This window comes from Gigantopelta aegis, chromosome 3 (assembly GCF_016097555.1).
Source record: "Gigantopelta aegis isolate Gae_Host chromosome 3, Gae_host_genome, whole genome shotgun sequence".
NCBI classification, from domain to species: Eukaryota; Metazoa; Mollusca; class Gastropoda; order Neomphalida; family Peltospiridae; genus Gigantopelta; species Gigantopelta aegis.
Window position 1 is genome coordinate 51,165,863 of NC_054701.1, and position 18,687 is coordinate 51,184,549.

Sequence of the window (18,687 nt, forward strand, 5' to 3'; positions counted from 1 at the left end):
ATTTTTTTCGAAAACAAAATCTCCGAGACTTTTAACGATACATCACTGGCAAAAGTCTCCGAACCTTGGTAGATTGATCGTGACCTTAACACATACGCCTCAACAAACCGTGGGAATTATAAGCCAAAGCCATACAACCTGGATTTTTCATAAATGGCTACACGACTTGTCTGAAGCAATTTCCTTTTATAGTACTCAACACTCACATAATTATATTAATGACATTTTGCTTTATTTACAAAATTCTTTTCTTTGCACACCCAGCAGAGCTATAAAAACAGTTCCACTGCACCGCTTGCTTCTGCTTCCTCATTTGGGTTACGATACATCGGCGAACACTTAAGAGACTTTGTTTCGGAGATCGTTTTCAGAAATGTATGGTCAAACGTCTCGGAGACAGCTTCCGAGACCAATCTCTGAAGATATGGAAGTGTTCTATTTCGAGAGAAAAGTCTTCGAAACAAAATATTATATACCAATCATAGTCCGACTGAGAAAGTCGATTTTTTTCCAAAGTCGAAGTTTGGGTATTAAGATTTTTTAAATGTTGATTTTTGCTTAAGGACATATCATATAACATATTTCAGGCAGATAATATTCTGTCACCTTTTGGGCATTTTGAGATAATTATATAACTTTAAACCACCCCCTGTCCCAAATGTTTGGGGGTTTTGGGTTTTTTTTTGAAAACATTAACAGTCCGCCTGCCAACAACTAAACTAAACTTAGGGTTTTATTGTTTTATTTATTTATTTTTCTGAATGTACATGTTTAGGGCATTTGTTTCACAGATCCTAGGGATTACACTGTGTCTGCTTTGGGCATTTAGAGATTTTACTTTTATTTATTTAACCATTTCATTACCAATAACTGGTAATAAATAATATTTTGCCAGCAGTAGATACAAACTTATGAACTTTGCAGTTCGGTACCTACATCTTTGGAAGGTGCTGATGGAGAATCGGACACTTGAGCATGGGCAGCCTTGAGTAAAACCGGTGTTGCATCATTAGTTCGTGGCATATACCCTACAACACGCAGTCACCCCGGAACAAGGATTAGGCGGAATAACATTAGATGTGTGTCAGCCGTAAATTTCGAACCTCCATAAATGATAGCTCTCTATAGTCGCTACAGCCCTGGATTACCATGAAAACTGATGTTAATTTGTAGATTAAGGCAAGCATCCCTAATTTTGTTATTTTAGATTATTGTCATGATGGTTATTTTTAAAATAGTAAATTAAAGAAAATCCGCTCCCTCCTTTAAACAAGTAGATCAAAACAATATTCTCCACAAATGTATTCAGGAGACTGATAAACGATCGATAGCTATTAAATGTTGGAAAACACAATGCTACTTGAAAAACGAACTTTATTGCAAAATGACATGCTAACTGAAATGCATTTTTTTTTTTAATCATCCCAAAATTGGTTTCAAGGTAAATAATCAAGTCATTAAATTTAATTTAGCTCGACGTTAAAAGAAAAGAAATAACAAAACTACTATATTTTTATATGCAGTTTTTAAAACCATCTGTCAACGTAATAAATAAAACAGTACTAGTCGTCGCCCATTATGAGGAATTGCGTTTGAAATTACATTTTCTATTGTTTTGTCCTCGGTAACTGTATTTGACTGATCTATTATTAATCTGTCTACTAGCTGGTTATCCGTCTTGTTGCATGTAGGATAAAACAATCAGACAAATACAATTTCAAGCTCGGTGGAGCAGGCGAGATGTTTGAATAAATTACTAGTTACTATGGATACTGGTAGGTACTCCTGATTTATTTATATCTTCACCAATGGTGTTTTTTGTGTTTTGTTGAGTGTGTGGGGGTGGGGGTGGGTGGACTTTGTTTTTAAAATATAAATTATACAATTTATTTTTAGTCTTTTATTATATCCAAAACAGTTTTCCTTTTACGACAAGCCAAGCTGCAAATTAACAACAGCACGTTTAGTTTAGAACGGGGTAAAGTATCACACGGTACATAGGTACATGCATATTTTGTTCATACTTTTGTTACAGCGAAATTCATCACAGTTCTGTTTGACTACAGTTTATGAAGATAGGTTCTGCTCTGTTGGAGCTAATTTTTCACAGAATTCGAATGCATTGTTCACATTTTGGTGAAATATGCGCCCACTTGGTGAAAAATACCCTAAAAAGATGACAAAATGTAGCGAAAACACACTTTTCACATGAATCTCAATTAAAAATGTATTATTACCCCCTCACCTTGGCTTGACTGGGGAGCCGAAATCTATCCAAAAAAATAAGAATGGCCGTTTGGTTGAATGTTCAACCGAAAGGCATGCTACTTGCCTCCTCAAGTCGACAGTTTTTTGCAACATACCAATTAAGGTAACTGCGCATACCTCACTCAGTTCGCCAAAGGGAGCGATCAGGTGCAGATATTTGGAAGTGAGGAAGAAATGTTCCAAAATTTAAGTTCGCAGGGTGTTACTGCTGTGAGGAGGATAAAGGTTCGTCAAAACAAAGACTTGTTACCAACAAATACTTGCATATTCATCTTTAACGTCCCTACCTTCCTCAATTTGTCAAAGTTGGTTACCTTAGTATTCCGGTTGAACCCTTTATTCCAAACCTCTTGCGTTGCTTCAAATGTCATGGTCAGAACACATGTTGTGGAACACTTACATGTACTCGTTGTGGCCTTTTTAAACCATGATAGCAAGACATGTAAAATATGTGATTTGTCTCAACTGCAAAGGCAACCACTGTCCACGATGGAAGCTGGAAACACGAGTTCAACAGGTAAAGGTACAAAATAAACTATCATTCATTAATCCCAGAAAGTTGGTTGACAAGTCATATGCAGATGCAGCTTCTGCCAAAGTCGTCACTAAAAATATTGCATTCAACACAAACTTAACTTAGCATTGTGATGGAGCTAAATACAACAAACTATCTGACAATGAGCAAAAACAGGAGCGAAAAGCAGCACAAAAGACAAAGTTACTCCCCAGCAAAAGGAAATTGAAACCCAAGTGTCGCTGGATTTTAAAAATCCACCAAATAGGTTGAGCATTAGTTTCCTAAGACAGCCAATAACAGAAAGAAAAAAAAATCTACAGAAGTACTTTCAGGTCATCTGAAAACGATTGAATTTCATCCCCAGATCATTGCCGATCATAATGACCACCAGTAAAGCCAAAGATAAAACCCATACTTCATCCCGATGGAAAAAAAAGTTACCCAATGGAACTGTCGTCGGCGTAGGCCCAAGTTTGATTAATTAAGTCTTCTAATGCATAAGTATAATCCTCGTGCAGTGTTTCTTCAGGAAACCTTCCTGAAGGATGCTGACAGTATTAACATCAAAGGATTTAATCTCTGCCATAAATGTAAAGAAATTGAAAATAGAGGGTCTGGAAGCGTTTCCATTATTGTAAATGAAAACATTCCCCAGAGTAAAGTCATGTTAAAGACAAATTTACAAGCTGTGGCTGTAAAGGTCACGGCTCATAAAACTATTACTCTATGTTCAGTGTATTTACCCTAATTACAGTTTTAACCCTAGGGACTTTCAAGGTCTTCTTGATCAACTCCGAACTCCTTTTGTTATCATGGGATACTTTAATGCTCACAACACTTTGTGGGGATGCGAAGACATAAATAATAGAGGTAAACAATTAAAAGACTTAATTCTGAAAAATGAATTATTATTTTTTAATGATAAAAGTCATACATACTTTCATCCTGCAAGTCGTTCTTTCACATCCATTGATTTAATCCTTTGTAATCTATCACTTTGTCTTGATTTCTCCTGGAAAGTTTGTCCAGACCCTTGTTGCAGTGACCATTTGCCAATTCTTTTGAAGAATAATGGACCTCCATCACTTGAAATAGCTCAGAGATGGAAGTTGACAAGTCAAATTGGGATCAATGTCGGCATTTATGCAGCACCCGACTGCAACAAACTGCCATGACTGGAATCGATGATCCCATGTCTTTGTTTATATCCATCTTCAAAGATATTGCATAGGAAACTATTCCTAAGACTTCGGCAGTACTGAAGCGTTTCAATAAACTATGGTCAACGAAACTTGCAAAGATGCATTCAGTGAGCGAAAGAGGACCCTCGAGAAGTTCTAACGTGAACCTACCGGGGATAACCTGAATACTTATTGCATTTCCCCGGGCAAAAGCCTGTAAAGCTATCAGACAGAGTATGAAATCATCTTGGAGAAATCATTTGAAACATCCGTGAAATCCGTCTGGAATAGGATATGTAAAATCAAGGGAAAAAAATCCAATAATACAGTTCACCATTTGTCTGTCCATGGCACGGATGTGACGTATCATCGTGACATTGCCAAATCATTGCAGACACTTTCTCTCATAACACCTCTTCTTCTTCCAGCACAGATGTTTATACATCTATTAAAATAAAGCTGAAAAGAAACCTATTAACTTTTCATCTGGAATTGCTGAAGTATACAAGTCACTTACTTCTCTTTGGAGGAGCTGCAGGACGCTCTTTGTGGGGCCCATGATACTTCAGTAAGACCAGATGTTAGATTAAAAACGTTTTGTAGGAATGATTTGACCCATGACCAGCATTTGGTATCGGTCTTTTTTTTTTTTTTTACCTCGAGAAAGCTTTTGATACCATTGGAAGTATTGGATTTTGAAAAACCTCCATGGCATGGGCCTAAGAGGCCATATGCCTGACTTTATCTCTAATTTCTTTTTTTTAAATATGTCTTTCAAGGTACGAGTCAGATCAACGTTATCCGATTCTCACTTCCAATGGGTATGCCTCAAGGTAGCATCCTGTCAGTAACTTTACTTTTGATAACAAATATATAAAGTTATTTGATGCAAAGACGAAGGCTATCAGAACATTTAGTTTTCATTAAGTAGCTTTTATCAGTTTTCATCATTGATGTAACCGACATTTTGGAAACGCCTTCATATTTTGTTTTGTATCAAACCACCGAAAATTGTATTCGATCTTGTGCATCTAAAGAAAGATCGCACATATGCAGTTATTTATATATTAAAACAAACATTTCATGGGAATCCAAGAGTCCAAGTGAGGTACCGTGATTACATTCCTGTTTACACAGCCAGATCACTAATTCTGTAGCTTCTGCTACAGTGTTTCCATCAGACACAATAATTTCGATGAGATTGCCTTATTCAACATCATTTTTTACTGCTCAAACTATTAATATTAATCAATATATTTTTTTCGACTTGGCAAGATGATTGGGACGGTGCGGTCGCGAGCAAGCTTCATTCTGTCCAGCCAGTCCTGGGAGAGTGGCAGTCCTCGTACAGGCGTGTCCTCATCAGCCATATATATTTAACTCATTTGTTTGTTTTAAAGAATGACACTCCTCCTTTGTGTAAACATTGCCAGTGTACACTGACTGCGCCATATTTTGGTGGAGTGTGATAATCTGAAACTGACGAGAAATGATATATTTGACAAAAGAAATGTTTTGAAATCTTTAAAATTCCACTGACCACAAGTCTACCCACAATCTCTTTCAATTGTCAGTTCTTTAACTTTGCCTTTATCTTTGCCTTTAACGCATAGCTTCACCCTCTTGTTTGCATCCTTGAATGCTCGAATAGGTGTTTTTGCAATAATTGGCATTCAAGAAGAGCAAGTTCTAGGAGAACCATGAATTGTTTACATTGTAAATCTTCATGAGAAACCGTTTTTGTAAGTGTTCTGCAAATATACTCGACCAAGTGAGTTACTGTTACAGTATTATGTTCGAAACTATTGCTTTGTATTTTGGTTCTACGCAGCTACCAAGTGGAGGTAGCTCTGTATTGTTTTATGTAAATGGCTTCCAATAAAACTTGGTATCGCCGCTCTTCTATTGTCATTTTCTTTGCATGCACACTTACGTGTGAATGCTTCATGGTGGCAGTGAGGGATTCTTGAAGACGTCGAGCAACAACCCAATTCTGTGTAACCAATGCACAACACCAGTCCCGCTGGCCATCGAGAGAAACAGTGAGTCCGGACCAAGACGACTACTAAAAGTCAGACGTGTGTGACGTTAGGTCACATTTATTTCGTTTGGGTTTTCACATTCAGCCCAAACTACCGTATATTCGTGGTGAAAACACTACCAAGGGAACATTCACCCCCTCCAAGTGTGCCTCTTCACGTTTCGATGTTTTACACCAACGTATTATTAGTATATTACCACAGATGTCTGCGAGCTTCACAAGACCAAGGGACACAACCGCTACCGGCGACTAGAATGAATGAATAAATGAATGAATGAATGTTTAACAACACCCCAGCACGAAAAATACATTGGCTATTGGGTGTCAAACTATGGTAAAGGCAAACATTAAATGATGATTCACATCAAGATAAAAATTCAACAATTAAATAAAAACAGTGTAAAGAACTGTGCAAAAAATACAAATATCACAGATAGTTAATATTAAAACTTAGAATAAAAGTCAGTATCACGAATAAATTGTAAAATAAGTTCTGGATGGAATCGAAATGATTCTATCACATTACTTTGGCCAAATATATCTTTTCGAGTTTCTTTAAGATGAGGTGGAGGATCTTTCTTTAAGATAAATGAATGGGTCAAATATGTATGACCGATGCGAGCACGACAGAAGACTATTTCATCCTTCCTGCATTGTCTATAGGAGGACTGCCACTCTCCCAAAACTGGCTTGATAGAATGAAGTTACCGGCGACTAGACGACTGGCTCAACGCAGTTACCTCCCTTCAAATAGTACCATTATTTAGCTGGAAACCTGACATACATAGACCACTTCATTCGTTTTACGTGTACATCTCGTCATTTATTCACTCTATATACACACTCAGCAAATTTCTTTCTTCCATACCACACTTTGCTATGGCAGCAGCACAGATGAACTGGTCCACAGACAGCCATGCTGAAGCACTGTAATTGTTTAAAGAGAAAATTGGGGTTTACTGTTAAGATGAAGACATCACTGAAGATCCGAAGATAGCACTCAAGATGCTCCGTGGCATTGGAGATAAAGGAATGAAACGATTAAAGGCATCTGGGGTTTCTGATGGAGATAAGCGTTCACCTACTAAGATCTGGGAGTTTTTCGAGGCACGGCTGAAGACGAGCATCAACTTCCGAGTCCACCGTCTCCATCTCATGGACTGCCGGCAGCGCAGTGAGGAGTCCATAGATGAAATGTGAGTTTGAGAATGCAGATATGGAGGAACAACTTCTGGAGATCATCATTGCATCAACGCCTATTAAGGATTTTCAAAGAGATCTGCTTGGACGACCAAAAGGTTACAAGCTTCATAAAGTCATAGCTGAGGGCCGATGCTATGAGACGATTATAGCTGGACGACAACAGATCCAGCAGCTGACCAGTGGAGGATCAAAACCCACTGAAAATCACCAGAACAATGTTGAAACTGTGGTACCAGCCACGCAGCATGGAAAGCCCAGCATATAATAATATTTGTAACTTCTGTAAGAAAAATGGTCACTGCTGACGCATGTGCCGTTAGCGCAAAAAACAACAGCAGCCAAACCGGACACAGCCCAGTTTCCTGGTACGAGTAAGTGGCCGTAACAAATCTTCCAGAAAGAACAGTCGTACAATTGAATCGGACTACCTGGATGAATCTTCTAACAAAACATATCGATACCAAGAGGACGAACCATATGATATGATCTGTATATCTGTATATATGTGTGTGCAGCAGGAGATATTCGCTATTACTGACGTCATTTGACCACACGAGTCCGGTATATGCCAAATTAAGCTGAAAGTTGACACAGGAGCATCAGGTAAAACACTTCCTCTGCGCACCTTCAGACAGATGTATGGAGATCAGTTTCCAACAACCATCACCTCTCCAGTGAAGAATATTTGCTTGACGGCTGGATAAGGAATTCCATGTATAGGCCCCATGAACCTTCAGCTTTGCCCACAAAGGACTTCATCACTGCCAAGTTCTATGTTGTCAATGTCAACGGACCGGCCATTGTTGGACTACCCACTTGTGATAAGCTGAAGCTTGTTACAATACACTGCAATGTTGTCAACACAGCCGATGTCACCACAATCCAGGGCCTCAAACAGGCCTATCCAGCACAGTTTGATACACTTGGCAATTTCAGAGAACCGGCACAGCTTTGAACAATGCCTAATGCAGAACTATTTATAGACGCACCCCGCAAGTGCTCTGTGCATTTAAAAGACAAGATAAAGGATGAACTGGAGAAGATGGAAAAACAACGGGTAATCAGAAAAATAACTGAACACACGGACTGGTGTTCGAGCTTGGCATATTTTATCAAAAATTACGGCTCACTCCGCATATGCATAGATCCCCAGAAGCTCAACAAAGCTTTGAAGCGATGTCCACACAAGGTATCCACACTTGAAGAAATCAACACTCAGTTCACTGGGTCATCTTCAATAAGCTTCACGCGGAAGCTGGGTACTGGTCAGTTTACCTAGATCCCGACAGCCAGTTGCTGAGAACTTTCAGGACACCATTTGGCCGCTGTTGTTGCTAACGCCTTCCATTTGGGCTCCGTGTATCACAGGACATCTTCCAGGCTAGAATGGATGAGATACTGGAGGACCTCCCAGGAGTAGTCGGCATTACTGATGATGTGTGCATACATGGCAAGGACGAGGGTTAACATGACAGGAATATCAGAGGACTGATGGAAAAGGCAAAGGAATGTGGTTTCGTTTTCAACTCTGAAAAATGCACTATTCGCCAGCCTGAGATATCCTTCTTTGGGAACATCTATTCAAAGGATGACATACGCCCAGACCCCAAAAATGTGCAGGGCATCCAGAGCATGCCCGTTCCTCAGGATAAGGAGGATATGTTGAAGTTCCCAAACTTCAACAAAGAATCTCAACCACTGAGAGAACTGCTGAAAAAAGATGTCCCGTTTGAGATGCCAGAAGACCACATTCAATGCTTTGAATCCTTGAAGTTTACCCTTTCCACGGCAACCTGCCTCAAGTTCTTCGATCCAAAAAAGCCAACTGTTCTTAAAGTGGACAGCTCCATGAAAGGCTTTGGTGCAGCGATTTTGCAAGATGGAGTTCCAGTGGCATTTGCATCCAAATCTCTCGACGCCACCCAGAGCAACTACCCAAACATTGACCGTGAAATGCTTGCTGTAGTTTTCGGTATAACAAGGTTCCACACATACCTCTTTGGCCGACCCTTCAAAGTGATAACTGACCACAAACCGCTCGAGATGATTGTGCAGAAATCTCTCCTGAAGGCTCCACCTCGTCTTCAACGTATGCTGCAGAAGGTCCAATGATATGACTTTGAAGTGGAGTACCGTCTGGGGAAGAGAATGACTTTGGCAGACTCTCTCTCTCTCTCTCTCTCTCTCTCTCTCTCTCTCTCTCTCTCTCTCTCTCTCTCTCTCTCTCTCTCTCTCGATTGCCAAGCACCACTGACCAGAGGCCAGTTGATATCGATTTGCGAGTTGATGGCATAGATTTATCTTCAGATGAAATCAGCTTCTGCGAGTTTGACTTTATCAGCTTCACACCAAAGAAACAGTTTCAGTTTCGAGAATCCACGAAGTCTGACCCTGTTCTGAACAGTCTTATGGAAACCATCATCCACGGCTGGCCTGAGAATATCAAAGAACTTGCCCCAGATATACGACCTTACTGGTCGTTCTGAGACGAACTGGCCATTGAGGATGGTATTATTTTCAAAGGACAACAAATAATCATTCCTGAATACTTGAGACCAGATATCCTTAACAGCCTTCACCAATCCCACCAGGGGATAGACAAGACACAACTGTTGGCCAGAGAAGGTGCATATTGGCCCAACATCAACAAAGACATTGAGCAAATGATCAAGTCATGCAGCACGTGCCAAGAAATGTCAAACGCCAATCCAAAGGAACCTTTACTACTACAAGACATCCCAAACAGCCCATGGTAGAAACTGGCAACTGACCTGTTTGAAATAGATGGGCGAAACTTCCTGCTGATCTGCGACTATTTCTCAAAATACCCAGTTGTCACAGAGATGTCCAACACAACAAGCGAGGCTATCACAGCAGAAGTCGAGAAGACGGTATCTATGTTCGACAGACCTGACATAATCGTCAGTGATAATGGGTCACAATACCAAGGCAAAGCCTTCCAGAACTTCATACAAAGATGGGGGGAACGGCATGTAACATCATCACCACGGTATCCCCAGTTCAACGGATTCATTGAACGACAGGTCCAGACAGTCAAGAAAACCATTAAAAAGTGCAGACACGATGGGAAGGCCTTCCACATCGCCATGATGAACACCAGAGCCGCTCCCATTGGCGTCAAGCTCCCTTCTCCTGCTGAGATGCTCATGTGAAGGCGGATTGTAACATTGCTTCCCTCACAAGAGGCTCCACACCCAGAATACCACCAATACAAAGAACAAATGGAGTACAGACAACAGGCGATGAAGGACAACTTTGACAAGACTGCTAGCAGGCCTCTCCCACCCCTGTACAAAGGACAGTTCGTCCGAGTTATCAACAAAGAGAATAGAACATGGTCACCTACAGAAGTTGTTGGAAGATCACCTGAACCCAGGTCGTACCACTTGAGGACAAGTCTGGGAAATGTCCTCCGAAGAAACAGGAGAGACCTCAGAATGACCTTAGAGAAGACGAATCAGCTGGCGCGAACAGCCATCGCACACTGGCAATTCTGAACACTGTCAGCCTTGAACCACCAGCAAAGCTGACAGCATACCAGTACCTGACACTGAACCATAAGTCAGTCTGAATGATGATAGTAAGCATCTTGGCGAAGACTCCCTTATAGGTAGTACTAAACCAAATAACTTCCGGCTGGGTCAGAGTTCAAGGTGCACCCAACTTTTGATAGAGAAGTGAACACCACAAGTCCTGTGATTGGTTATAAATGAGAGTGTGTTGGTTGTAAAAAATAATAGTTTCATCTGGGTAAAAAAAAAGTGCAGTTTTATTTCATCTAGTACCAATGTGTCAAGTAGCCTTGTGCTTGAAACATGTATGGGGTACCTGTAAAAAAAAGTACTCGAATTTTGTGCGAAACTAGGGTAGTCATAGACGCTACCCGTTACCTCAGAAACGAGCAGCTTGACCCCCATTTTTTTCTGATTCACTTTAAGTGTAAGGGGTGGTAGTATTTATATCCGTGGCGTTTATGTCGGTTGATACGTTGCAGGTAGGAGTTTTAGCCACATATGTTACTATTGTCGTCTATGGGATTTGATTTGGTAGTATACACCCTATAGTGACACGCTCTGGCAGACATATCAGAATACCAGCACTGTATAAAGACAATGACTAATCCCATAGAAAATCCTATGGCGCATATACACAGAATGCCTTCTTCAAACAAAAGCAGTCATCATAACTGACTTAGACCTCATTATGCTAGTCTTTTGCAACCATTCATTAATCACTGATTCATTTTATTATTTATATGTTATTCGTTGATGACATTCTACTTGAAGTGTTTGGTTTTATTTTAGTTGATATGCACGCTTCCGCTCAGAAAAAGTGGGATGTTATAGTATTATGTTCGAAACTATTGCTTTGTATTTTGGTTCTACGTAACTACCAAGTGGAGGTAGCTCTGTATTGTGTTACGTAAATGGCTTCCAATAAAACTTGGATTCGCCGCTCTTCTATTGTCATTTTGTTTGCATGCATACTTACGTGTGAATGCTTCAGTTCCTATCTGAAATTTCATGCAGTGACATCTATCATAAGTGACAGAAACTAGATATATAAATGGCACAGTTTTCACTTTTAATGATTTAAAAAAAAAAATCATGTTATAAATTGTATTGTTACTACTTGATGAAATAGTTATGTTAGATATGTAGTTTGATATTCAGATGTAGTGTTTCATGATCATTGCATCAGACGTTATCTGATTTAAAATAATAATTGATCAAGTAATACCAGGCACTTTTGCAGCCATTGTAGCTCGTTTGTAGCTAAAGTGAGTCTTTTTGTAAAAGGGACATTCCTAAGTTTGCTGCAATTTTTAAGATATTATCGACTAACAGAGACTTTTTAACGATTGTAATTACATATCAAATATATTTTTCTGCATACAATATTAGTGTCTGCATATTAAACGTGTTTCTGATCGTTCTAATTTTTTTACTAGGTTAAATTTCATTTTATTTCCAAAAATATTTTTTTTCGTACGTACGAAATTATTTAAAGACAAAATCCATTTTGGGCTTCTTACAAATATTAAGACGACCAGAAACACATTGAATTTATAGACACTGATATTCCAAACAAGAAAATATATTTAATATGTAAGTTTAATCGTAGAAATATTTTATTAATCGGAAACATCTTACGATGCAGCAAACTCGGGAATGTCCCTTTAATTACAATATAAATATCTGGATTATAAAATAATAATAAAAAAAATAGTGGTTATCTAAATACATGTATTTGTAGCAGCACAATATAGAGTTTTGCTAACAATAATTTCATACATGTATGTAGGTAAAATATCTGTACATGTATGTATTGTAAGTAAAATATTTGTTATGCGAACAATAATTTAATACATATATGTAGGTATCATATATAATTGTTATTGTAAGCAAAACTCCATAATGTGCTACTACAAACATTTGGATGACCAAATAAGGAATGCTATAAAAAGGTCTGTTCAAAATTCAATGATTTTTGGCAAGATATATTTTTAGGTTGGGCAGAAATCCAACAAAACCCCACCACAACCCAGCATGACATATTATGCCAACCTGTTTGGTTTAACCAAAATATTACAGTCAATAATAAATCAGTTTTTTACAGTACGTGGTGTGAAAAAGATATTTATTTTGTTAATGATTTGTTGGATAATCATGGACATTTTCTTACATATGATAACTTTTGCAGAAAGTATCACCTGAATCTAAATTACTTACAATATTATGGCTTAATGAATGCAATACCAAATAGCTGGGAAATCATAATTAGAAATATTGATTTTAAATTAGGAAAAATATTAAATTCAAATGTAAAACTATTAAAACATATATGAGAAAGTATCAAAACTCTTCTATCAGTTATTTATCGATAAATTGGATGAAAAACCTACTGCTCAACAAAAATGGCGACAGAAATTATATTTACATATTGAGGACAACTATTGGGAAAACATTTACATAATGCCTTTTAAGATAACTGATAACACAAAATTGCAATCCATTCAATTTAAAATTAACCATCGGATTTATTACAGCAACCAACTGCAAACTGATACTATGCAAACTTTGGGAAACTGAATTGTCTACTTTTTGTGGTGAAACTAAAGAAACGATTATTAACTTGTTTGTTGAATGTCATCATGTCAAATCTATTTGGTGTTGTTTTCTTGACAACTTAAAATCAAAATGTGATATTCTTGTATTGAATACTGCTGGGGCTTTTTACTAAAAATATAAATATTGGAATTGAATGAATGAATGTGTAACGACACCCCAGCACGAAAAACACATCGGCTATTGGGTGTCAAACTATGGTAATGCAAACAAATAAAGTGATGATCAACATCAATATAAAAATTCAAGATTTAACTAAAAACAGTGTAAAGAACTGTGCAAAAATACAAATATCACAGATAGATACTGACTTTTACTCAAAATTTCAATTGTATCTCGAAGAAAACAAGGGGATCTGTGCTGTATTGGCCATTATCAAAGAGAATGTTACACCCCTGCACCACGGTGAGGTTACAGCACGCGCAGGGGATATGAATATTGGTATCATAAATATTGGTATCATAAATTTATGTCTGCTTTTAGTAAAGCATTATATACATGTCTGTAGAATCAAACAGCAAAAAACAAATTATATTTCATGTATAGATCATATTAATTGTTATAAAAGAATTGAATTATATTCACTATAATTATACACACCCCGAAAATCAAAGAAAACTAACGAAAAATGGGAAGTTATACGAAACGCATTACGGTTATAATGGGGAAAAACCATATAAAGATACTGAATTCTCTTATTTATTTGTTTTATATGTACAAAAAATTTATTATATGCATATTGTTTTTCTAATGTAGTGCGCTGTCTGTTGATGAAGAAAAGGAATAAAAATATTAAATAATTAAAAAAACAACATTTGGATGACCATAAATAAAATGACATACAAATAGATATTGATATTCTAATTAATGTATTAGCAGAAAACATGTCACAGTGGCTGCAAACTCATAACAGTGCTGCTCAAATAAATTAGGGTAAGTAACTTGCCTTATGTGCTTTAAAATGTTATTTTATCTTGTCCAAACCACTACGGCTGTGGTATATATTGTCATATATGTAGGAACGTGTATATAAAAGAACCCTTGCTGCTGAAGGAAGGGAAAATGTGGCATATTTCCAGGGCTTGAACTTAATGGCAGCACCAATGGCAGTTGCTGAGCGTTCAGGGGGCTTTACTTATGGCAGTTTTTTGCTGCTGGATAAACATGATTTTTGTCTGTAATTTTGTGTTTATTTGTATTACTGGTTTAACATTGCTGTAGGCGGGCTCAAAATGCTGTAGGTATGAATTTTACTTATGGCAAAAACGTTTTAAAAATTGCAATAAATAACAAATTCTTAAATTCGAGCCCTTGGTTTCCTCTGAGTGCGAGTTCGAATAATGTTTACATGCTCATATACCACTAGAGCTTCGAGCATGTCCGTCCCGGGGCCTGTCTCTGGATAGCCAGGGGCTTGTCCCGGGACAGAGTTTCCTCTGAAGTCTACGTGTTATAATTTACAAATGTTTCACATCCAATAGCCAGTGATTAATTAATCAATGTACTCTAGTGGTGTCGTTAACATGACGACTAGACTACACCCCAGTGTGAGTTTGTCTTGTTCAAACGGATCCGTCTTCTCGAGATCTATATTCTTGCACAGCACTTGACATTCAACATCTACTGACGAGATGCAACCCATCTCGAACCCCATACTCAAGCAAATTTTCTTTTTTTCTGTTGAGTATGACTTGACACCCCCCCCCCCCCCCCCCCCTTACAACGCCACCCACCACAGTATCCGGCGTTCATTGATATAGTCGAAAACAAAAATGAAAATCTGAAATCGAATACCACAATGGTTGCTGCAGTGATTACTACAAACAAAAGAAGATCACGAACCTCGGAGCAATATTTAACAGTTGGTATTATATTTCAAATGAAACAAATAAATGGACTGGTCATTTGATCCTGATCGGTGCTAACATATCTGTCCTACAGTAATGAAATATCGTATACGAGTATAGTAGATGGTCAGGGGCAGATCCATAGTGTTGTAAAAGGAGGCGCCTGTGTGAGGGCGAAGTCAATATTTAGTACTGGACATTGTTTTGAAATATCCAACATTCTTTAAACTCTAAAACTGAAATTTAAGTGCGTTTTCTATGGAAATATGATGAATCTAGGGTGCCTTAGGAATATAAGATAATAGAGAGGTGGGGGTGGCTCTGACATAAAACACAGCGGAAAGCTCCGCCAAAATGTACTAAATACTATTTAAACTGGAGAAGTGTGCGTGTTGACCACCCTCCCATCCCATATCCAATGCACGTACTGGTACGGGCCCTGACTGTTAACCACCCTGCAACCACGTACCCAGTGCACGTGCTGGCACTGGCCCACCCTCCAATCCCGTACCCAATTCACTAGCTGAGTTTGGCCCTCGATGCTGACCACCCTCCCAACCCCGTACCCAGTGCGCGTGCTGGTACTGGCCCTGGGTGCTGACCACCTCCAATCCCGTACCCAGTGCGCGTGACATTTTCAATACTCGAAAAAAAATGTGACGGTCCCCTTAACACCGCTTCTGATGTCTATGCGAAATAAAAATATAAAATATAAATCCTCTAATTTGTTTTCTTCCGTCGTTCATTTTTTTTTTTTTTTTTTATCACAGGCTACAAATCTAATCGATCCCCATTACATTAATATCACGACCCCACCCACTAAAATGTTAGAAAGTGTGTTCAAAATACAATTTCAAAAAATATAATTCTCTCTTAGAGATCGTAAAATCATTCTCCCAAAATTTTGTTTAGATGGTCATCTCTTTATTTTGATGCCTGTAAACACATCTGTATCTACATAGAACACGTAGTTGCTTTCTTTTTCTATTATAAGGTTGCTGAGTACAAATAAATATGTTATCCTTCTGAAAAATTACCTGGGGGTGATAATATATTATTATTGTGTTGTAAATAAGTTGAATTCAAGTATAAAAGCTTGTTTTATTATTTTGACTAAATAATAAGCATTACTTTTGAAATGGCCAACACATGTTTTTGGATTCAGCATCTTTAAAGGGACATTCCTGAGTTTGCTACATTGTAAGATGTTTCCGACTAATAAAATAGTTCTACGATTAAAGTTACATATTAAATATATTTTCTTGTTTAGAATATCAGTGTCTGTATATTCAATGTGTTTCTGGTCGTCTTAATATTTGTAAGAAACCCAAACTGGATTTTGTCTTCAAATAATTTCGTACGTACGAAAAACTATATTTTAGGAAATAAAATGAAATTTAACCTAGTACAAATATTAGAACGATCAGAAACACGTTTAATATATAGCCACTAATATATTATACAGAAAAAGATATTTGATATGTAATTACAATCGTCAAAAAGTCTCTGTTAGTCGATAACATCTTAAAAAGTGCAGCAAACTCAGGAATGTCCCTTTAAACATGTTTTGAGTTCATTCAACAATCAAATTGTTTTCAAACGTTCAGTCCACGGTGCCTCCCTTCCTGATGTATCTGTATTTAAAAGTGCATGCAGATGTTTTCTAGTTATTACACTATTAAAGTTTTAGCTTTTATCATATGTATAATTTATATTAGCTCAAAACGTATCGTGGCTAGTCTGCAAGTTGGCGGACGATTCGGTGCCACAGGTTCGAGTCTCAGCAACGGATTGAATCAATTTGTGAGGCCAGAAAGGATTTAATTATCCCCCGCGCCAGTGCGTTAATATCTATGTATGTCATAGTCAACCTCGACCTACATGCAATATATATATATATATATATATATATATATATATATATATATTAGGCCCCTGCGAAGCTTCGTATATTCGATTCGATTCGAAATCGTCGCGAAGGTTCGATTCAATTCGATTTTTGTGTATTCGGAATTTCGAATATTGCAGTGTACAGACAATTGGAAAAAGAGGGACATTAACATTAATAAACAATAACAACAAAATGTGGAAGACAAAGCAGGAAAAAAACTCACATTTTAAAATGAAATTTGTATAAGTATCCTATTAACCAACTAATACTCTTATCATACATATTTTTTGGTTTGCTGATTAGTTGCTCATTAGCCCAAATGTAGACTCGTTGCCTCCAGTACTACACTGCTACAAGGCTAATTGAATGATGATTTCCTTTTCTTTTTTTAAGTACGAGATGAATATTACTTTATTAACAGACTATTTAAATGAACCTTATATATATATATATATATATATATATATATATATATATATATATATATATATCCTATGGAGCTGAAAGTTGGAGACCGTACACAACGACTACTGTAAATTGGAGTAGGAAAAACGTTCAAATGTTATGGCTACTGGGGATTGCGACAGACTAATGATGTCTACAACATAGTATGTTAACACAATTACATACTGGATTAAAATTATTAAGGTTAATAGTTATAGATTTCCCTTACAGTGTTACAGTATGCTCAACAAATATATTGACAGAGCATGGTAAAGAATAAATCATTTTGCTATAGTTTTGGGTATATATTGGAATTCCAAGCGCCTGGAGATGTTGAAACAGGCACTCAGTCTTCAAACAAAGCTTCATTTTATTCCATTATAAAACACCAGCTCTCTCTCTCTCTCTCTCTCTCTCTCTCTCTCTCTCTCTCTCTCTCTCTCTCTCTCTCTCTCTCTCTCTCTCTCTCTCTCTCTCTCTCTCTCTCTCTCTGTGTGTGTGTGTGTATATATATATATATATATAGGTATGTGTGCGTGCGTGCGTGCGTGCGTGCGTGCGTGCGTGGGTGCGTGCGTGCATAATAATAATAACGGTGTGAGTTGGTTTTTGTCAATGTCCTTGTTCATTAGATTTGGTAGCACATACACGTTTTCTTGGTAAAGATGTCCATTAGCCGACATGTCGCCGTGTGTAACATTTTCCATCCGGACGTCCTTGACGGGAAACCATCTGTGCGAGGCCGGAGCTCTTTTAATGTATTTCATTGCATTTCCTTTCCTTTCCTTTTATTTTATTCCAGTTTATTTTATTTTACTTTTTCCTATCATTTCTTTTTATTTATTTTATTTCTCTATGTTTTGACATCGGCGAAAAAAGGGACACGAGCCACTTGACGCGTTTGGATCCGCAACTAACGGTCGAATGATTCTGGATTCATCCGAATGAAATTTGAATAATCATCGCACAATGTGTCATGTAGAGCTAGAGGTGTATCTAGATACAAATAACGGGGAGTGGGTGCTGGTGGTACATAAAGAACCATGGGTAAGTAATATAGGGTTTGAAGCTCTTCCAGAGCTGTATCTAGATACAAATAACTGGGAGTGGGTGCTGGTGGTACATAAAGACCACGTGTAAGTAATA